Source organism: Amblyomma maculatum, chromosome 4 (assembly GCF_055883805.1).
Source record: "Amblyomma maculatum isolate TAMU_Amacu chromosome 4, ASM5588380v1, whole genome shotgun sequence".
Classification (NCBI taxonomy): Eukaryota; Metazoa; Arthropoda; class Arachnida; order Ixodida; family Ixodidae; genus Amblyomma; species Amblyomma maculatum.
In genome coordinates, this window is record NC_139347.1 from 286,693 (window position 1) to 296,946 (window position 10,254).

A 10,254-nucleotide genomic window follows, 5' to 3' on the forward strand; every position below is an offset into this window, starting at 1 on the left:
CCGTGACCCATCTGGCCGTCTTGCACGGTGGGCAATCCGTTTACAAGACTTCGATTACATAGTTTCGTACAAGTGTGGACGCCGGCAAGCTGACGCAGACTGTCTCTCACATTTACCGCTTCCCACGACGGAATGTGACGCCGACAATTTTGATCATTACATCGCTGCTGTTTTACCTCCATTCCCCGATACCCGTACGTTCCGCACTGAGCAAAGGAAGGACGAGAATCTCTAACTATTCTTTACCGCTACAGAGGACCATACAACTCTCAGTCCCTATTGTATAAGGGGTGGTCTTTTGTACAAAAAGGACTATTCTGCTACTGGTCTTCGCTACCTTCTGGTGGTGTCCGTCAGCCTACGCTCCTCTGTTTTGCGCGTTATGCACGACGACCCCACTTCGGGACATCTGGGATCGGTGCGGACGCTCTATCGCACCCAAGAACGTTTCTACAGGCCATGGATGCGTGAAAACACTGAGAAGTATGTGGCTATCTGTGCTCAGTGTGCGAGTCACAAACGCCCCCCCCCCCCCCCCCCCCGCCCCCGGCACTCTTCCTGGTCTCCTTCATCCTGTAACGCCGCCAAGATCCTCTTTTGAGAAGGTCGGGGTAGACCTCTTGGGACACTTTCCCAAGTCTCATTCTTGCAACCGCTGGATCGTCATCTGCACTGATTAGCACACTCGTTACCGTGAGACGGCAGCTTTTCCATCGGCTACTGCACACCAAGTCTCCCTCTACAACAGTGTTGTATTCTGTTTTGACTTATGTTTTTTGTGCGAACCATCCGTGAAAAATTGCGTTGGTGCCTTGGAGTGTAACTTTGTCTGCATTCATTGCAATATATCGTAATATGTAGACTTCGGAATAGCATATCATTCCCCTCATTACCTGTCTAATTTCACTTGCAAAACATCCACCTTGCAGCTTTTTGTTATCAAAGAATATTATATACATATGGGTGCTTCATAACTAAGTACCGAGATGCCATACTAGGTAATTCCGTTAGTTCTGTTTACAAATAAGAAGCTGAGGTTAACGTCTTTCAACTCGCCTATAAACCTTGACCAGCGGTTGATGCTGCTGATACAGTGGCGTCCTGGAGTTCCATCCTGACCTGCATCGAAAAACTTTCCACTCCATAATCTCTCTCTTGCGTGAGAAATAGACGTTTGAAGAACGTGAGCACGCCTATAACTAGTTTGAAAGAATTGTAGATAAGTAACGCCTGGCAGGAGAAGACACGATGCGGCAGAAAGCTTTAATGGTGTTTCAGTGTTGGCATTACCTGATAAAACAACAATAGCATTAGATAAACAATTCAGCATTTCGTATCAAGCAGGTTGTTTGTTGATCTTTGCCGCCTAATGGTTTTACAATGACAATGGACATTTAAACAACAGTTGTGCCGATATGCAAGAAGAGTTGAGCTATACTAAATTAATCATATATGGGTAATGCAAGTGCGGTGTTTGATAAATCCGATAGAACAATGAGCTCGAGTTAATCTTGGGCTCTGCGTTAATTAGCTTCATCCTTGAAAGACAAAAAGGATATCTGCAAGTCGTAGACCATTGGAAGAATTTGAGGCGATAAGTGCACACTATAAGCTCCTTCATGAGCCTCAGTGCAGTGTCCTAATTGTTCAGGCAAGCTGTTATTCTTACTTGCGCCTTCCATTCACTCTATGCCGCTTTTCACGTCGCCTTTGTTCTGCGAACCAGTACAAGCAGGGTGGCGTTTGAGATAAAAGTTTTTACTTTACTTCTCACTTACATGGCAGCCAGACGCTTACATCTTGTTCTTCTTCAGGTGCTGCAAATGATGACGATTTTCGATCCTGCCGCGATGTCGACGTGCCTGCCAATGAACGGAGCCGCTTCTACCAAGCAAGTCTGTCCTGCTGACCTGGCTTTTTTGAGTGACGCTTCGCCGTTGGACCTCACAGCGCTACCGGCGCTCGAACACTTCATCAACTGGCAACCCTGGAACCTTCTGCACAAGCATGACCTACATAAGCAGCTGTTGTACCCAGCCACACCGGGATCTGGCGCCGACATGGCAGCCAGACGCTTACATCTTGTTCTTCAGGTTTGTTACTGTTACCTTTCTGTTGTTGGCAAACCGTTTAGGAAGTCGACGCCAGATCCCAACTTTGCTGTGTGCATGTTTTTACGCCTTCTGTACGATGTGTCCGCGAGCTGTTCAAGATACATAGGTTTGTTTCAAATAAAGCCTTTGCTTGCGGGAGACGTAGAGCAAAACCCTGGGCCTCTGTCTGCTGAGCAGGAAAAGCGGATGTTCGATACTATTATGACAATACCTGGAATACAACAGCAACAGACCGAAGTATTGGACGACCTACGTTCCATTCGGCTTGAGCAAAAGAATCTCGAAGAAAACTAACAGAACTCGCAGAAAAAGTCAATAGCGTTGAAGATAATGTGTCACTGGTGCTCCCGCTAAAGCCTGAAGTAGAAAGATTATCTCAAAGTTCCCACAAACTTGCTGTCGCGTGCACGGCTCTCCAGTCATCGCACGATAACCTGGAGAGCCAATCACGAAGAAACAACTTAATGTTCTACGGCATTCATGACAAAGAAACCGAATCGTGGGAACAGTCTGAGACTAAAATTATCTCTTTTCGCGCTGAAAAGTTAAAACTTTCCATTGACGCCGCTGCTATTGAAAGAGCGCACAGACCAGGAAGATATGCGCCCGACAAGCACAGACCCCTGATCGTTAAATTCTTGTCCTTCAAAGAGAAGAATCGTGTTCTTTCAAATGCTGCCAAACTAAAAGATGCTGACTGGGCGATAAGCGAGGACTATTCGGCCAAAGTACGGCAACAAAGAAAAAAAGCTCATGCAGTTTGCTAAGGCACGCAGCGGAAAGTTGAAACTGCGGTTTAATAAGCTAAACCTGGACAACAAAACCTATATGTACAACATTGAAACAGACGATATCACTTGTGTAAACCAATAGCCATCACCGAGGCTTTTAGCTAGCCCACAAACTGATATTAGAATGAACTTGTCTGTATTGTTAATTGTCGCAGTCTAAAAAACAAAACTGACCAATTCCTCTCACTCTTACAAATGACGAACGCACATGTCGTAATTGGAACCGAGTCATGGCTGGACAGCAATATAAGCGATGGTGAAATATTTCCTCTATCCTATACCACGTATAGGAAGGATCGCAATGTACGCGGTGGTGGTGTGTTCATCCTCGTTCACAGCAGTTTGAGAAGCGTGTCGACTTAGAAAACGATTCCTGTGAAGCTGTCTGGTGCAGGGTACGGCTGGGCGATGGTACTTCTTTCGCAATTGGTTCTTTTTATAGGACGCCCGGTTCAACCTGCGCACAGCCATGTTTTGAACTTAGCAACACATTATTAGCCTTAGACGCAACACAATTTATTCTTGCCGGTGATTTTAATATGCCCAACGTAGAATGGTCTTCTTTTAAACCAGTAATTCGCACTGCATCCCTCTTGTATACCGCTTTCCGGGAAGTAATTGGTGCTCACTCATTATTCCAGTTTGTTCAAACCCGTACCAGACTCGGCCTTACCAGTGCTAATGTACTAGACTTGTTTTTCTGCCATGACCCTAGCCTAGTCTCGTCTGTAATAACGCTGCCAGGAATAACCGACCATGATGTAGTTTTAGCAAAAGTATCCTGTAATGCTATGAAGACCCACCACACTCAACCACGCAAAGTGTATTTTTATGAAAAACGGGATTATGCTTCGCTATCACAGGAACTGGACGCATTTTATCCTGAGTTTCTTTCACATCGGCCATCTCTGAATATTGATTCCTTCTGGAACTTCTTTAAAACTAAAATTTTGTCACTGACGCAGACTTTAATCCCATCCCGCCTAATTTCAGCCAAGCGTCGTGACGATATGCATTGAATGAATAGACAGTTGCGGGCAATGATCAACCGGCGGAAACGGCTGTTTCGCAGATATTGTGATACGCCCGCACTAACTTTGTACTCCGAGATGAAAAAGTAAAATAAGAGCTTATCGACAGAAATCCGTAAAGAAAAAAGGGCATACTTCAGCACACTAGGCCAACAACTAAAGACAAACCTAAATGCAGTCTGGAAATATGTTAAAAATAAGAGAAACAGCAGGTTCTCTGCGCCTGATATACTAAACGAAACTGATTTTGGAAGGGATTCACAAGGTAAAGCGAGAAGTTTCAATCTTTATTTCCAATCGGTGTTTTCCGATCCCATTATTATACATACTGATTTTCAATCTTCCAGAACCCTGACCAGAATGAATGACGTAGCAATTTCTGAACGGGGATCATGCTTTTATTACAGAAAATTGAAGTTACATCAGCACCAGGGCCTGACAACATTTCCAATTACGTTTTGAAAATTCTGCAGCTTCAGTTGCCTCGTATCTAGTTGCATTATTTCAGAAATCATTAGAGAATTCTTCTTTACCCCTTGACTGGAGATGTGCCAATGTCGTTCCGATTCATAAGAGGGGTGATAAAACTAAAACATGTAACTATAGGCCCATATCACTGGCGAGCGTGTCGTGCAAAACACTGGAACATGTCATGCGAGTTTACATGTCAGACGTAAATTTAAGGACGCTCCCCTTACACTGAAGGAGACATTATACATGTCTACTGTACGTCCGATACTTGCGTATGCTTGCGCGGTTTGGGACCCGCATACAAAACTGAATATTGAGGAGCTGGAGCGCGTCCAGAAATGGGCTGCTAGGTTTATGTCTGCCGATTACAATTTCCAAAAAAGTTCTTCTGGTTTGCGCGAGAAGTTGGGATGGCCGCTACTTGAAAACAGGCGCAAATATTTGAGACTCTCTTTTTGTTATAATGCGCTTAATAATAAAACTGGAATTCCAAAACAGAAATACATTAATGCACCCAGCTACATTTCCGCCCGCACTGACCACCCACTTAAGGTGCGCGAGTACAATTGCCGTATAAACGTATTAAAATATAGTTTTTTCCCACGAACAGTGCATGACTGGAACTGTCGCGGGTCGCTACCACTCCTCCTACATCGTTTCTGACCGATTTGCAAAGCCACCTGTCAATATAAATGCAATAATTCTTGTCCGAGTGTATTATGTTGCTTTTTTTGAAATTTTTCCAAAGTTGATTATTGCTAAAGCTTTATTCTTTAAGCAGTGCTGTATTTTAAAATATATCTATTTTTTTTGTACGTGTGTGTGTGTTTAGGGTACGTTTGCCTTTCTGCAATTTTTTGTTTGTTTGTTTTTGTTTCCATAGTGCATGGGTTTTCTGTATTTTCTGTGTAGACCGCATCGTTTGCCTAATTTATTGTGTACTAGATGTTTGTTCTTATTTATGATGTTCCCCCCTACAATAATGCCCCCGTGAGGGCGCTGTAGGTACTGTGTATAAATAAATATAAAATCAATATAGAACGTTTTATAACGCGAAAGCCTTTCTAGGCACATGGAACGAAATCCCGTGTGCTGAAGTTGTGTGCGAGATCTGTCATATTCCGCGAGATTCTACGAGATTAGTTCTTGTATAGCGTCCCTGCCATGTGCAATGCCACACTTGCGCCGAGGAACATCACGTGAGAGGAGCTGTGGGTGCCGTCCGTACACTTGCCGGAGAAAGTGCCACAGATATTGCGCCTTTCCTTTCCTACAAATCAATTATAATTATGTAGCACTGCAACGAAAGCCAATAAAAGGCAAACGTTGAGAGGTTGATTGATTGAATGTCCTTTATTGAATGGGAAGGCTCATGGCCATGGATGGGGATAAAGGGGAGTAGACAGAATCTTCATTGTTTGGGTCGTCACTCGAATCACATTGCTCTAACCAGGCCACTAAGCGAGCCATACTTGGCAAATATCATCTGAGTGTTAGCATCAGTTTCTAGAAGGGAACGGTAGTTCAGGCGTTAGGGTTTGATCTCGGAGCGTAAAGTAGAAAAAGCAGGGCAATCCCAGAGTAGATGAGATATGCCGCCGCGAGTTGGAGTCGTGCAGTGAGGGCACGTAATCATTTTCTCCGTATACTGACGCCAGCGGGCCATAATACGTGGCGTGTAAGCCGCATGGGTGATGAGCTTATTCAAAAAGACTTCTTGACTTCAGATGAGGTGGGTTTTTCTCGTAAAAGGTGGGTCTGGTGTGGCCACCTGCATGCGATGCTGACTGAGGCTACGAAGGCTGGTCCGAGTATAGTGCATAAGGGCAAGAGAAGGTGTGAGTTTCCCGCCCAAGGTCGAATAAGGATGAAGCAAGGGGTGTGGGGAAGTAAATGTGGACATCCCACCTGCCAAGGCAGCCGCGGCGTGTGCCGCCGTATTGCCCCCTGATTCGTCCGAGTGACCTGGGGTCCAATGAATAGCGACAGTTCTGGTCGCGAGTTGGTGGCGTTTAAGGAGGCGCTGTATGGCCGTAGCAGTTGCATCTTGTGAATCCGGAGTAGCGATTTCCTTGCAAGCTTCATAGGAATCAGTACGAATACGTATTGAACCAGTTCCGGCACAAGGCACTCCTGATAAGGCTCCCCAAATCGCGAGGAGTTCTGCATGAAGAGGGGTACCTTGAGGTAGGTGGCAGGCATCAGCGCCTGAAAGGGAAGGGTTGTCATCGCATATTCAGCCCATAGATGCAAATTCGCTTGTAATCGATGCGTCGGTGTATATGTCACTCGTATCAGGGATTCGCTCTTGGCGGTGATGGGCAGCGAGGAGCTCTTGGGGAATGACAAAATCGCGGTTTATAGGTCGGCGATGGAGGCGTGTGACTACTGGCATCTCCCAAGGGGGAAGAGATGCATATAGGGCTGGTGTTTTGTCGTTACGCTGTTCATCCCAGGCCAGCAGGCGACACCCTTGGACAGTGTTCTTTAGACGTATTCGAAGACGCGTCTGTGACTCGGTAACGATGGTAGTGAGAGGTGGAAGAGCGGCCAAACGCTCAAGTTCGGCTATAGGAGTGTGCTTAGGTAGACCGGTAATAGTGCGTAGTGTTGCGCGATGAAGGCGTTCGACCTTAGCGAAGTCAGTCTTCGACGGTTGGAGGACGGGTGGGCCATAGACGATTTTTCCGACCGCCGCTGCTCTGGCCATCGCAGCATGTTGCCGCGCACCGCCGTGCCGGTTGGACAGGCGACAAATAGTATGTAGCAGTGCTGGCCAAAGGCGTTGTAGCTGATGAACCCATTTCTGGGGACTGTTGCAGCTTGAGATGGGCAAACTTAAAAAAGGGAATTGCGCTAAAAAAGACACAGATGAGAAGAGGACATGGACGGGCGCAATCCATGGACGGACATGGACGGGCGCCCGTCCATGTCCTCTTCTCGTCTGTGTCTTTTTAGCGCAATTCCCTTTTTTAAGTATGTATGACCGACTAGCCCAACAACGTGCTCTCTTAAATTGAGATGGGCAAGCCAAGAATGCGGATTTGCCCATTTGAGGAGGTGATGGTCTTGCCTCCGATGTGAAGATGGATCTGCATATTGGGGTTGGTTTTATGTTTTCCGTCGATACTAATCAATTCTGTTTTATGTGGTGCGAGTTCGAGGCCGATTTTGGTTAGCGTATCTTCAAGACAAAGAAGGGCCGCCTGAAGTTCAGTCTCCATAGAATATTTGCCCACGTAATCTACTGCCTCAATCCAGACGGTAATATCATCGGCATATATAGCAAATCTTGCGCTTGTGCTGATTTCCAGGTTCTCGGCGACGCGTGTCATGGCCAAGTTGAACAATATGGGCCCGAGAATGGAACCCTGAGGTACACCCCTATCGAAGTAATAGGTTTTGGGCACCCAACCCGGAACTTTGCCATGTAGCTGAATGGGTCTAGATGTCAAAAAATTGCGGTTCCAGATTTGGGCACGAGTACTAGGAAAGCGTTTGACGAGTTCCTCCAGGATAACCTCATGGCGAACATTGTCAAAGGCTTTGTGTATATCGACAGCCAGGAGATAGTCAGGTAGCGCCTTACGGTGAGCTCTATTCAGAACTCTTCGCAAAAGCCAAAGGCAGTCATGCGTTCCGAGGTTCGGGCGGAAGCCGGCTTGAGCTGGATGAAATCCAGGACTGACGTATTCAATGTATTGACTAATTCGGGTATGCAGCATGCGCTCGATGAGTTTACAGAAACGTGAAGTCAGGGCGATTAGACGCAAATTACTAGGAACGCGAGAGGGTTTTTAGCAGAAGAACGGTAGGCTATCACCATTCTCCTCTTAAGAGACATCTAAGAGATCCTGTAATTCATTTTGTTTCTGTTCTGTTGGTTAATGATTATTTCTGTGGAAAGCAATCATATATACAAATTTAGGTGTTTCGTAAGGCCCTCAAGAGCGAATGTACCTAAAGATACTTAGCTAACAGATATGACAGCTAATAAAAGCATATGCACTTCTAACAAACACTTGCTTATCAATGCGGACACATGTTACCCGAGTTTATAGTGTTTTTCCTCCTTCCTTTTCTACTCAAGACAATGCCCGATGCAAAATAGCTCTTTTTAACGACAAAAAGTGTGTCCTAAAAAGGGTCGCACATGGGTTTGTGCGGCAAATAGAAGTCACCGCATTGTGCGAAGCGAAAACATCCTTAAAGGTGGTTACACTTTTTCCGCATTTGTAACGCATAAAGACCGGGGCGAAGCAACGAAGTAATCCAAACATGGTGCAAATAAAAGCTACTTTTTCTTGACAAAACGCTGCTTGTATAACGCCTACTTTTCTTTAACACAACAAAGAAACAAAACATGAAGACAGACGATATCGTATTAGTTCCCTATATTTCTTCTGTGTGACGGCGATTGAGTTTAGACCTACATGTGTTTACTATTATTGATATCTTTTTCACTGAATGGTAATTATGGTTTGCTAACCGAATGGTTGTATATTTTTCAATTCTGCCAGCCTCAAAACATTCCTTAGACGGACGGCTTGATGTATACGCAGAACTGCGGCGTTCGTAGCCGAGGGACTGCATTACGCTATTCCAAAATATGTTGTTATTTCTCTACCTGTCATGCCGCTCACTTACTAATCTCCATTTCTCCTCCTCCTCCTACGGGGGCTGTGACTTCCGCGACTAAGCACTGGCGAATATATATTGGTTTTTCGATGCCTCAGCTGCCAGCCGGATTGCTCATTGCTGGTCAGCGGGGACCTCGCTTGGCAGCAGGGCCTCCCAGGCTTCTTTACTTTTAATGTTGGCTCCAGCGCCCGGAGGTCTAGGGCATTCTCAAATTATATGGTGGAGGGTCCCCCTCGCTTTGCAGGTTTTATATTTATCATCTTATAGCTTATCAATCTGGGTGTGAAACAACAAGGCAAGGTTTGGGAAGTTACCGGCTTGTAGTCGCCGCCAGGCTACGGCTTCTTTATTATTTAGGCTAGGATTCGGTGGCGGCATCGGACGTCTTCGTAATTTATAATTTTCGATGATTCATTGTGTGAATGGATGTGACGTCATAACTCATGTGACGTTTTGCTTGGGGATGGATATACTTAAATATAGTGACAAGCCCTTGGATCTCGGGAAAAAAAAATCTAGGGGGCACTTTGGACCACTAAACTGCGATGACACGAAAGCCGCTATTGTGCGGTGGTCCGGATCCCTCCACTACAGCACCGTTTTCCTCTTTTTTTACTCCCACCTTCCTTCTATCCCTTACGGCTCGATTAGGGTGGCTAGAAGGGGATGTATGATCAACGCGGCGCGCTGTCCATAGAGAGCGGTGACCCTGGAGCGCTGCAGTCTGAGGCGCCGTCAGTATTCCGGAGGAGACGGCAGCAGGTGAAGGTAGTCAGTGCGTGGTTGGTGTACATGTGGTTTGGCCCGTTGGTACTGCGCGTTCCTGCGTGCGCTGCTTGAATAGCTTTGTTGCGAACAAGCTGAAATTGCCTTCGATTGTCGAGGAAAAAGATTAACCGTGGTTTAGCGCCGGATAAACCTAGAGAAGTTATGAAAGCAACAGCTGCTTGGCTACGCTATAGGATTAGCTCTCTTACTCTAATTCCTTCGGTTAAGCGGCCGGGCTCTCCTTATTCATAGTTGGTCGATTGAGGCTGCGCGCTGCTAGCTATATACATTAAAGGCCCTAATATATACACTACACCCACCTCTGCTCCGCACAACCAACGGAGGCAGTGATGCGCAGCTGATGCAGGCTGTAGTTATGGCGTAATTTCTCCAGCACCGGCGTAGCGCATGGCCGCGATGGCAAGGAATGAATGGAAA

General features: G+C 46.0%; 1 pseudogene; it reads left to right on the forward strand.

The window, feature by feature from the left end:
* The first annotated feature begins 2,068 nt into the window (after positions 1-2,068).
* Positions 2,069-2,987, forward strand: LOC146190201 (uncharacterized; annotated as a pseudogene).
* The last annotated feature ends 7,267 nt before the right edge of the window (positions 2,988-10,254 follow it).